Below are 13,606 nucleotides of genomic sequence, written 5' to 3'. Positions count from 1 at the left end.
GCAGAAAAGTTCAAGAATGACCCTCTCAAGCATTTACCTAATACAGTATGTTTGTTAACAACATACTGTATTTATGGCAGTCTTTAACAAAGTAAAGCAAATTCTTGCTAATTTAATTCATAAGTTAACCACTTGATGTATTTACATATGTAGACTTAGAATGGTCTTTCCACAAAGCACCAGCGGGTAGTGCATCATCAAAATTTGCATAATGGCTCTTCCTTTCTGTACCTTAGCACTCATATTATAAAGGAAAAAAACAAATCTCCCATTTTATAAAATGCTGTCCCTTATTTCCCCTCTACAGTACTATAATAATAAAGAACTACAGATGAATAAAGATAGCTTGCAATCTCTGCCAAGCTCTACCTTGTAAATAAGGTTGACAATGTTGATAGTATACAAGAATTCAACTTTAAAAACCTAATAACAAAATACATCCTAATAGCACAGCTTTCTCCTACAGCACTCATACTACATATCTAATAAAGCTTTAACCATCTCAAAAAGTATGGACATTACCAAGGTCAAGTACTAGCTATCAGTCTTAATGGATAGTATTTTTCTTGCCATTATTTGTTTTTCAAATATAATTCAGTCATAAGGCTAGGGTAATATAGCAGCAAAATTATGCTTCACTGAAGTTTAGTGAACTTGGCATTGAAACAAGATGCCTTGCATCAATCTTCAGTTTTACCACTGACCAACTTTCTGACCTTAGATGACCCCCTTTTTACTGTGATTAAGTTACCTTTCTGTGAAATAAGAAAAAAATTATTCCTGAATCCCACCTTGTCTTTGAAGTACTGATACAGGGAAGAATGGGGAAAACATGTAGATATGTGAGAAAAAGTCTTGTCAATAACTAAATTCTCCAGAAATCTTAACAACAATTTAAATAAAATGTGTAGTGATTTGAGGGAAATCAATTTCAATTGCCTCACTTCATACACACACACACACACACACACACACACACACACACACAATCAAAATCCAGATGGACTGACTAGAGTTAAATGTGAAAGGCAGAACAATAAAACTAAATAAAAGCCTTCTATTTCAAGATAAGTTGAGCATATGTTGAAATTGCATCTTCCCATTCAAACACATAAAATGATAAAACAAATATTTGTAAGTTTTTAATTTAGAGTTTAGTTAGTTAACATACAGTGTATTATTAGTTTCAGGTGTACAGCAGAGTGATTCAACACTTCCATACATTACCCAGTGCCCATCACAAGTGTACTCCTTAATCCCTCTCACCTATAAAACAAGTATTTCTAAAACTTAATAAATACATAGTCATAGTGAGAAAAAGAGAAATCTTTATAGACCAGAAATGGAGAGGTATATTTCCCTCATCTTCAGAAAGGAAAAAGAGAGAATCTACAATGGTAGGAAAGGACCAAAGATGCATACCATATTTGGGGCTTGGACTAGGGGAAAAAACATGGGGCTAATATTGCAACAGCCATAGGTTTAAGAGCAAGATCCACACAGACCACACATGGGAGATCTAAACAAAACCAAAACATAAACAAAGGCCAGAGATTTGTCACCTGCCTACCGGAGAGTTTGTTAAAGCCAAGTGATGCTAGTAGCAGCATCAATGATGCAGGTTGAGGGCCTTAACATCTATGTCATATAAGTGGAAATAAGACTCAGAACTATATAATCTATTAAGATGCAAGAAGAACATGTTGTCACAAATGGATGTGATTTTTATGGCTGTGTAATATTCCAGTGTGTGTGTGTGTGTGTGTGTGTGTGTGTGTGTATCACATCTTTATTCATTCATCTATCAGTGGACACTTGGGTTACTTCCATATCTTGGACATTGTCAATAATGCTGCAATAAACATAGGGGTACATATGTCTTTTTGAATTAATTTTTTCTTTTTCTTTGTGTAAATACCCAGTAGTGGAATTATTGGATCATATTGTAGTTCTATTTTTAATTTTTTGAGAAAACTCCATACTGTTTTCTACAGTGGCTATACCAATTTACTTTCCCACAAACAGTGCATGAGAGTTCCTTTTTGTCCATATTCCTGCCACATTATTTCTTATTTTTCATTTGAGCCATTCTGACAGGTGTAAGGTGATATCTTATTGTGGTTTTGATTTGCATTTCCCTGATGATGAGTGATATTGAACATATTTTCAGGTGTCTGTTGGCCATCTGTATGTCTTTTTTGGAAAAATGTCTATTCAGGTCTAGAGTACATGGATGGTACTCTAAGTGAAGTAAGGTAGACTGAGAAAGACAAATACCATATAAATTTCACTCATAACTGGAATCTAAAAAACAACACAAATGAATAAACAAGCAAACAAAAAGAATCAGACCTATAAATAACAGAGAACAAACTGATGGTTGCTAGAGGGGAGGAGGATGGGAGACAGGCAAAATGGGTGATGGGGAATAACAGTTACAGGCTTCTGGTTACGGAATGACTAGGTTATGTGACAGATGGTAGCTACACTTGTGTTGAGTATAGCATAACATATACAGACGCTGAATCACTATGTTGCATACCTGAAACTAATGTAACACTGTGTGTCAACTATACTCAAAAAAATTTTTTTTCCAAAAAAGAATATACTGCCATCAATTAAACAGAAAGTTTAAAGGGGGAAAACCCTGATAGAGATCTTGGAAATTAAAGACACAGTATTTGAAATGAAAATGTTATGAAAGGCAGATTAGTGACCGTAAAAGAACACATTTAAAAGAGGGTAGTACTTGAATCTTTCATAACAGCATGATTCATAGTAGGCAAAAGTGGAAATAACCCGAGCGTCCATCAAAAATAAACAGAATTACAAAATATGCAATATTGTTCAGCCATAAAAATAAATTAAGTACCATTACATGTTACAACATGGATGAATCTGGAAAACATTATGCTTAATGAAAGAAGCCAGACAAGGGGCACCTGTTGCATAAATAAATAAAATCTTTAAAAAATAAATAAATAAATAAATAAATAAATAAATAAAATCTTAAAAAACAAAACAAAGACAAAGGTAGTTTAAATGAGTCAACTGATAGGAAATACCAGCAGAGAAATGTGCACTGTAAAAAAAGAACCAAACGGGAATTCTACAACTGAAAAGTTCAATAATTGAAATGAAGAATTTTCTGGATAGTTTTAATAGACTAGATATAAAAGAAGAATCAGTGAAATTATTGAAGACAAAGAACAAAAATTATCCAATCTGAACAGTAGAGGAAAAGAGATTGAAGAAAAAATGAATAGAACCTTAGAGACCTAAAGAACAATATCAACCAGTCACAAACATGTATAAAGCAAGTTCCAGAAGGAAAAGAAAGTGGAATGGGACAGGAAAAATATGAAAAAATCATGGATAAAAATTTTTTAATTTGACGAAAACTATTAAGATGTGAAAAGCTCAGCAAACCCTAAGCAGGATAAATGCAAAGAAGATCAACCTAAGTATTGTGTAATGGACAAAGTGATTTTAAAAAAGAGAGAGAGAGAGAGAGAATCTTGAAACAACTTGGGGGGAAAAGCACATATTACATACAGAGGAACTATAATACGAATTACAGCTGACTTCTGTGAAACAGTGGAGGCCAGAAGACAATGGAATGACATCTTTTAAAACACTGTCAAGCCAGCATTTCAAATCCACTGAAATATCCTTTTAAAATGAGGGTAAGAAAAAGACATTTTAATTTTTTAGGTTTTTTCAAAAAATATTTTATTTGAGAGAGAGAGCATGAGCTGAGAGAAGGGCAGAGGCAGAGGGAGAAGCAGACTCCCCACCGAGCAGGGAGCCTGATGCAGGGTTTGATCCCAGGACCCTGAGGTCATGAACTGAGCCAAAGGAAGACGCTTAACCTACCGAGCCTCAGGCACCCCCAAGATAAAGACATTTTAAGATAAACAGAAGATTGAATAATTTGTTGGCAGAAGAGTTGACTCCAAGAAATGCTAAAGGATGTTCTTTAGGCTGAAGAAGAAAACCCAGAAGGAAGGAAGAAATGAAGAGAACCAGAAATAAATAAGTGGGTAAATACAAAAGATATTTTTTCTTCTCATATTTTTCCTAACATACAAGTACAGTTTAAAGCAAAAATAATAACACTGTAAGACAGGAATTATAACATCTAAAATCACTCAAAATTGAGCAGAAAATGGTATTGAATTGTAACACCCCAAATAAAATAAACATCCACAAGCTCATTTTGATATAACTAGATTAATAAATAAAAGGTGAAAAAGGACAGCTCTTCTTTATATATAAATTCCAATAAATAAATGTAGAAGAAATGAGGACCTATGAAACACAATAACACTACAGTAATAATTGCTGTGGTCAAGATCCACCAATGAATACTCAATTAGTGGACAAATATTTAAGGAAAAACAGGATTATCTGCAAAATCTCACAAATATTTAAAAATTACAAAAAGTAACTCCACTTGGGAAAAACCTGGCAGATAACACCTTAACCAAGTGATCAAGGTTAATTTTACTAATAAAAACACATCAACATCATCAGTTCCTTCATATGATACACTGAAATGAATGCATCATCTCTGTGGTATTGTTCCCAACAACATATAGCCTCAACCTAAAAACATCACACAAGCTCAAACTGAAGGACATTCTACAAAATACCTGACAAATACTCTTCAAAAGTATCAATGTCATGAAAGAAAGAGGGAAGACTGAGAAACTGTCACAGACTGAAAGAGATTAATAAAACATAACAACTAAATGCAAAGTGAGATTCTGTAATGTATCCAGGAACCGAAAAAGAACATTAATGGAAAAACTGGTAAAATCTTAATGAAATTTGTAGTTTAGTTAATACTACTTTACCAATGTTCATTTCTCAGTTTTGATAACTACACTATAGGTGTTTAAAGTACCAACTGTAGGGGAAGCTGAATGAAGAGTATATAAGAATTCTTTGTACTGTTTTTGCAAACTCTTCTGTAAGTCTAAAGTTATTTTCAAATTAAAAATGTAAATTTACTCTGCAAAAGAATGAAATGGGACCACTATTTTACTCAAATGGATTTGAGTAACTCAAAATGGATTAAAGACCTGAATGTAAGACCTAAAATCATAAAAGTCCTAGAAGAAAACAGACAGGAAGCTCCTTGATATTGGTCTTTGTGATTATTTTTTGGGATTTCACACCATAAACAAAGGCAACAAAAATAAAAATAAGCAAATGAGACTACATCAAACTAAAATCGTCTGCAGAGCTAAGGAAACCATCAACAAAAAAAGGCAACTTACTGAATGTGAGAAAAAAATTGCAAACCGTATATCTCATAAGGAGTTAATATCTGTAATATATAAAGAACTCATACAAATCAATAGCAAAAAACCCAAACAATCTGATTAAAAAATGGGCAAAGGATATGAATAGACATCCTTCCAAAGAAGATATACAGATGACCAGTAAGTACAAGAAGAGATGCTCAACATCACTCATCATCAGGGAAATGCAAATCAAAACCAAAATGAGATATCACCTCACACCTGTCAGAATGGCTATTACCAAAAAGATAAGAAATAATAAAGTGTTGGCGAAGATGTGGAGAAAAGTGAACCCTTGTGCACTATTGGTGAGAATGTAAATTGGTGCAACCACTATGAAAAACAGTACGAAGGTTCCTCAGAAAATTAACAATGTGACTACCAAATGATCCAGCAACTCTGCTTCTGGGTATTTATCTAAAAACAACAAAAACACTAATTTGAAAAGATGTATGCACTCACATGTTCACTGCAACATTATTTACAATGGCCAAGACATGTAAACAACCTGAATTTCCACTAGTAGATAAATGGAAAAAGAAAATGTGGCATACATGCGTGTGCATGTGCATACACACACACGCACACACACGCACTGGAATATTACTGAGCCTTTAGAAAAATGAAATCTTGCCATTAGTGATGACACAGATGAACCTTGAGGGCATTATGCTAAGTGAAGTCAGACAGAGAAAGACAAATATCATATGATCTCACTTACACGTGGAATCTTAAAGAAAAAAATGAGAGGCGTCTAGGTGGCTCAGTAGGTTAAGCGTCTGCCTTTGCTCAGGTCATGATCCCTGGGCTGGAGCTCTGTGTTGGGCTCCCTGCTCAGTGGGGAGTCTGCTTCTCCCTCTCCCTCTGCCCCTCCCCCTGCACCCGCTTGTGCACCCTCTGCCCGTCCCCCCTGCTTGTGCACGCTGTCTCTCTCAACTAAATTTCAAAAAATCTTAAAAGATAAAAAGAAAAACATGAGCTTATAGATACAGAGAAGAGACTGGTAGTTCCCGGGAGGGGAGGGTGGCGGGAGTTAGGGGGTCAAAAGATACAAACTTCCAGTTATAAAATAAATAGTTAAGGGAATGTAACATACACCATGGTGACTATAGTTAATATTGTACTGCATATTTGAAAGTTGCTAAAAGAATAGATCTTAAAAGTTATCATCAGAGGGGCGCCTGGGTGGCACAGTGGTTAAGCGTCTGCCTTCGGCTCAGGGCGTGATCTCGGCGTTATGGGATCGAGCCCCACATCAGGCTCCTCCGCTATGAGCCTGCTTCTTCCTCTCCCACTCCCCCTGCTTGTGTTCCCTCTTTCGCTGGCTGTCTCTATCTCTGTCGAATAAATAAATAAAATCTTAAAAAAAAAAGTTATGAGAAAAAAAATTTGTATCTATATGTGGTGATGGATGTTAACTAGACTTATTGTAGTGATCCTTTCACAATGTATACAAATGTCAAATCATTATGNGGGGAGGGTGGTGGGAGTTAGGGGGTCAAAAGATACAAACTTCCAGTTATAAAATAAATAGTTAAGGGAATGTAACATACACCATGGTGACTATAGTTAATATTGTACTGCATATTTGAAAGTTGCTAAAAGAATAGATCTTAAAAGTTATCATCAGAGGGGCGCCTGGGTGGCACAGTGGTTAAGCGTCTGCCTTCGGCTCAGGGCGTGATCCCGGCGTTATGGGATCGAGCCCCACATCAGGCTCCTCCGCTATGAGCCTGCTTCTTCCTCTCCCCACTCCCCCTGCTTGTGTTCCCTCTTTCGCTGGCTGTCTCTATCTCTGTCGAATAAATAAATAAAATCTTAAAAAAAAAAGTTATGAGAAAAAAAATTTGTATCTATATGTGGTGATGGATGTTAACTAGACTTATTGTAGTGATCCTTTCACAATGTATACAAATGTCAAATCATTATGTTATATACCTGAAACGAATATAATATTATCATCAATTATACCTCAATTTAAAAATTTTCCTCATTGGACTGTTTTGGTGCTTTTATAAAAAAAAATCAAGTAACCATGTAAGTATGGGCCTATTTCTGGGCTCTTTTCTTTCTCACTGTTCTGTCTTTATGTCAATTCAACACTGTCTTAATTATTGTAGCTTTATTGAAAGTACTTTGCAGGGAAGGTTAAGTCCTCCAGTGATGTTCTTCTTTTTCAAGTTTGTTTTAATTATCTTTGCTCCTTTCCATTTACATATATTTTCCCTGTTTTTCCTTGTTGTTTTGTTTGTTTTAAATATTTTTCTTATTTTTTGAGAGAGCTTGAGTGGGGGAGAGACAGAATCTCAAGCAGATTCCCCGCAGAGTGCAGAGCCCAACGCGGGGCTTGATCTCACCACCCTGAGATCATGACCTTAGCAGAAATCAACAGTCAGATGCTTAACTGACTGAGCCACTCAGGCACCCCTTATTTGTTTGTTTTTTTAAGTAGGCTCCATGCTGGATGCTTAATACAACACAGGGCTTGAATTCATGACCCTGAGATCAAGACCTGAGCTGAGATCAAGAGTTGGATGCTCAACCAACTGAGCCACCCAGATGCCCCTTTATTTTCCTTGTTTTTAAAAAAGTAATAACCTTTGGAGACTTCTGGGGACGAGGGCAGAGTAGGAAGATCCCAGGTTTACCCTGTCCCACAGATACACCTAGATAACACCCACATCAGTGTAAATAACCCAGAAAATGACCTGAACACTGGTAGCACAGACAGCTAAATGTAGAGAAGATGCCACATCAAAAAGGATAGGAAAGGCAGAAAAGGTCGAGAACCAAAATGACCCGGAGGACTGTCCATGGGAGGGAGGGATACCAGGGCATAGAGAGGGGAGAGAAGACCCCACGCCAGGCACCCCAGGCACAGGCGACCTGCACTGGGGAGACAAATCCCCGTAACATTTGGCTTTGTAAACCAGAGGGGCCTAACTTCACCAGTTCTTAGAATCTGTGGGGCTTAATGCCTGGAACTTTAAAAATATGCAGTTGAGCTCTGGGAGAGCTGGAAGGGATAGGAAACTGAGTTCCCATCCTTAAAGAGACAGTACAACAAGTAGCCCTGCTGAGATACAGCATTGAAACAGCAGTTTGAAAAACACTTGCAACTTCTCCCAGAATAAAAGAGCTGAGAGGGGGCAAGGGGGAGAAGGGGTGCCTGGGTGGCTCAGTAGGTTAAATGTCTGACTTTGGCTCAGGTCATAATCTCAGGGTCCTGGGATCGAGCCCAAGTCTGTTTCTCCCACTCACTCTCCCTCTGCCCCCTCCCCCACTCACGATCTCACTCTCTCTCTAAAATAAGTAAATCTTAAAAAAAAAAAAAAAAGAATAAAAGAGCTGGCAGGCACCATTTCCTTCCCCTAGCTCCCAGCCTAAATACAGAGACTCCTGCAAGAACCAGCAAAGAGTAAACACTTTTCACCTAGCTTGGTAACAGCATGCCTTACCCCTGGGGTTCTCCTGCTGAAGTTGCTCCCCTCCATCCTGGCCTAGGCAGGAGTTTTCCACAGCGACTGAAGGTCTCCTCCTGCAGCTGACTGGCAGACCTTGCTGGCACCATGGGCCCTGACCCTGCATTCTCCTGTGGACACACCCCCTTCAACAACACATCCTTGGCAGGAGCCCATTCAGAGTGTTGCCACAACCCCGGCAGTGTGCAGGCCCTGGAGGGCTAGCACAACTCCAAAGTGACTCCTGCCCCGAGGAGAGGGGAAGATAACCACACACACCAGTCTGACTGCAGCCCTAGCAGTGGGTGGACATCTGGTCTGACTGCAGGCCCCACCCACCAACAAAAACTTCTCAAGACAACACAGGGAATGCGCCCTACAGTTTGGGGCTACCACAGCTCTGGCAAATACCTGGTCAGATTCAACTCCAGCTCAAGGTGGCCCCACCCTGGCCCACTAACACAGGGACCAAACACTGCCCACAACCGGCAAAGAGAGCCATTGCAGAAGACTGGACAGGAGGAAAATGCAGCTCAGCAACAACAGCAGGGCACATGCAACACACATAGGAGACACCCCGGAAGTGCCAGGTTCTGGTGAACAGGGGACACTTCACTGCAGGCACTACTCTTCTTCATAAGGCCACTAATTTCAAGAGCAGGAGACATAGTTGACTTTCTTAACACTTAGACACAGAGAGTTAGATAAAATGAGGAGACATAAGAATATGTCCCAAATTAAAGAACAGGACAAAAATTATAGCAAAAGAGCTAAATGAAATGGAGATACACTTGATAGAGAATTTATTTTTTTTTTATTTTTTTTTTTTTAAAGATTTTGTTTATTTATTCGACAGAGATAGAGACAGCCAGCGAGAGAGAACACAAGCAGGGGGAGTGGGATAGGAAGAAGCAGGCTCATAGCAGAGGAGCCTGACGTGGGGCTCGATCCCATAACGCCGGGATCACGCCCTGAGCCGAAGGCAGACGCTTAACCGCTGTGCCACCCAGGCGCCCCACCTTGATAGAGAATTTAAAATAATGGTGGTAAAGATAATCAATGGATTTCTGAAGAGTGGAGGATTTCAATGAGACCCTCAGCGAAGAGAAAGAAAACATAAAAAAAGAACAAATCAGAGGCAAAGAACTCAATAACTGAAATTAAAAATATTCTACAGGGAATAAATAGTAGACTGTAGTAACTGGAAGAATGCATCAGTGATATGGAGGAAAGTAATGGAAAGCAATCAAGCTAAACAGGAGAGAGAAAAATAATAATAAAAAATGAAAATAGGCTTAAGGGAATGCCACAAAACCATCAAGCTTAATAACATTTGCATTACAGGGGTTCCAGAAGGAGAAGAGAGAGAAAGGAGGCAGAAAACTTATCTGAAGAAATAATGGCTGAAAACATCCTGAATCTGGGGAAGGAAACAGAAATCCAGATCCAGGAGGTACAGAAACCCCCAACAAAATCAACCCAAGGAAGTCCATACTAAGACACATAGTAAATAAAATGGCAAAAAGTAGCAATAGAGAATTTTAAAAGCAGCAAAACAAAACAATTACACACAAGAGAAATCCCGTAAGGATATCAGCTGATTTTTCAGCAGAAACTTTTCAGACCAGGAGACAGTGGCATGATACATTCAAAGTGCTAAAAGAAAAAAACCCTGCAACCAAGAATACTCTATCCAGCAAGACTATCATTCAGAACAGAAGGAGAGATAGATTTTCCCAGACAAACAAAGGTTAAAGGAATTCATCACCACTAAACCAGCCCTACAAAAAATGTTAAAAGCAACTCTTTGAATGGAAAGATCATAAGCAGGAGTAAGAAAAGCAGGAAGCACCAAAGCAGTAAAATTAAGTATATGTATAACAACCAGTCAAGAGATTCACAAAATAAAAGGATGTGACACCATATACCTAAATGCATAGTGGGGGAGGAAAGCAGTACAAATTTAGTGCTTTTACAATGGGTTCAAACTTAAGTGACCATGAACTTAATATAGACTGCTATATGCATAAGATGTTACATATAAACCTAACGGTAACCACAAATCAAAAACTGGTAACAGATATACAAAAAAATAAAGAAAAAGGAATTGAAGAATATCACTAAAGAAAACAAGCAAACTGTGAGAAAAGAGAGCAAGAGAAGAAGGTAAAAGAGAAGAACTATAAAAACAACCATAAAAGAAGGAACAAAATGGCAATAAATACATACCTATCAATAACCACTTTGAATATAAATGGACTAAATGCTCCAATCAAAACAAAGACACAGGGTGGAGTGGCCGGGTGGCTCAGTCAGTTAAGTGTCTGACTCTTGATTTTGGCTCAGGTCATGATCTTGGGGTCCTGGGATCAAGCCCCATGTCAGGCTCTGTGCTGAGTGTGGAGCCTGCTTGAGATTCTCTCTATCTTCCCCTCTGCCGCCCCCACTCTCTCTAAGTAAATAAATAAAATCTTCAAAAAAAAAAAAAGACATAGGGTGACAGAATGGATAAAAAAGCAAGACCCATCTCTATGCTGCCTATAAGAGACTCATCTCAGATCTAAAGACATAGGCAGATTCAAAGTGCAAGGATGGAAAAACATTTATCATGAACATGGAAGTGAAAAGAAAGCCAGGGTAGTACTACTTGTATCAGACAAAATAGACTTTAAACAAAAGACTGTAACAAGAGACAAAGAAGGACACTATATAACCATAAAGGGAACAGTCCAACAAAAATATATAAGAACTGCAAATATTTATGTACCCAGCATGAGAGCACCTGAATACACAAACCAGCTAATAACAAACATAAAGGAAGTAATCTATAGTATTACAATAATAGTAGGGGACTTTAACACTCCATATACATCTATGCATAGATCATCTAAACAGGAAATCAACAAGGAAACAGTGACTCTGAATGACACATTGGACTAGATGGATATAACAGAAACATTCAAAACATTCCACCCTAAAACAACAGAATACATATTCTTTTCAAATGCACATGGAACATTCTCCAGAACAGATCACATGCTAGGCCACGAAAAAAACTGCAACAAATTCAAGAACACTGAAGTCATACCATGCATCTTCTCAGATCACAACGCTAAGAAGCCAAAAATCAACCATAAGAAAACATCTGGAAAGAACACAAATACATGGAGGTTAAATAACATGCTACTAAACAATCAATGGGTCAACCAAGAAATCAAGGAAGAAATTTTTAAAAAATACATAGAGACAAATGAAAATGAAAACACAACAGTCCAAAATCTTTGGAATGCAGCAAAAGCTGTTTTAGGAGAGTAGTTTATAGCAATACAGGCCTATTCAAGATGCAAGAAAAATTTCAAATGAACAACCTAACCTTATACCTAAAGGAAGTAGAAAAAGAACAAGCAAAACCCAAAACCAGTAGAAGGAAGGAAATAATAAAGATTAGAGCAGATGAATGAAAGAGAAACTAAAAAAGCAATAGAAAAGATCAATGACACCAGCAGCTGGTTCTTAGGAAATATCAAGAAAATTGCTAAGACTTAGCTCAGTTAGTTAAGCATCTGTCTTCAACTCAGGTCATGATCCCAGAGTCCTGGGATTGAGCCCCACATTGGGCTCCCTGCTTCTCCCTCTCCCTCTGCCCATACGCTCTCTCTCTCTCTCAAATAAACAGTAAAATCTTAAAAAAAAAAATAAAAGGGGGGAGTGCCTGGGTGGCTCAGTCAGTTAAGCGTCTGCCTTTGGCTCAGGTCACCATCTCTGGATACTGGGATTGAGCCCCAGGTCGGGCTCTCTGCTCAGCAGGGAGCCTGCTGCTCCCTCTCCCTCTGCCTGTCACTCTGCCTGCTTGTGCTGTCAGATAAGTAAAGAAAATCATTATTTAAAAAAATGACTTTAGCCAGACTCATGGAAAAGGGCGGGGGGGAGAAAGGACTCAAATAAAATCAGAAATGAAAGAGGAGAAATAACCAACACCACAGAAATACAAAGGATAAGAGAATATGATGAAAAATTATATGCCAACATATTGGACAACTTAGAAGAAATGGATAAATTCCTAGAAACATAACCTTCCAAAACTAAATCAGGAAGAAATAGAAAATTTAACAGGCTGATTACCAGCAATGAAATTGAATCAGTAATCCACAAACTCCCAACAAACAAATGTCCAGGACCAGACAGCTTCACTGGTGAATTCTACCATTTATTTTTTTAAGGATTTTACTTATTCATTTGAGAGACAGAGCACGAGTGGGGGTAAGAGGGAGAGGGAGAGGGAGAAGCAGAATCCCCACTGAGCAGGAGTCCTGATGCGGGGCTCAATCCCAGGACCCTGGGATCATGACCTGAGCCAAAGGCAGACACTTAACTAACTGAGCCACCCAGGTGTCCCTCTACCAAACATTTAAAGAAGAGTTAATACCTATTACTCTCAAATTATTCAAAAAAAAAACAGAAGAGGAAGAAAAGCTTCCAAATTCATTCATGAAGCCAGCATTATCCTATACCAAAACCAGATAAAGACACTACAAAAAAGAGAACTACAGGCCAATATCTCTAATGAACATTGGTACAAAAATTCTCAATAAAATACAACAAACCAAATCCAACAATACATTAAAAAAATCATTGACCACGATCAAGTGGGATTTATTCCTGGCATGCAAGAGTAGTTCAATATTCACAAATCAATCAACGGGATCCATCACATCAACAAGAGAAAGAATAAAAACTAAATGATCATTTCGATAGATGCACAAAAAGCATTTGACAAAGTATAACATCCATTCATGATAAAAACCCTCAACAAAGTACGTTTAGAGGGAACATACC

General features: G+C 38.0%; 1 protein-coding gene across 1 annotated transcript in view; it reads right to left on the bottom strand.

Moving 5' to 3' along the window:
* Positions 1–13,606, bottom strand: part of C16H11orf80 (chromosome 16 C11orf80 homolog) — a 108,812-nt gene that overhangs the window by 54,378 nt on the left and 40,828 nt on the right. The window lies entirely within an intron of this gene.

This window comes from Ailuropoda melanoleuca, chromosome 16 (assembly GCF_002007445.2).
Source record: "Ailuropoda melanoleuca isolate Jingjing chromosome 16, ASM200744v2, whole genome shotgun sequence".
Lineage (NCBI taxonomy): Eukaryota > Metazoa > Chordata > Mammalia > Carnivora > Ursidae > Ailuropoda > Ailuropoda melanoleuca.
This window is presented reverse-complemented; position numbering and strand designations above follow the sequence as displayed.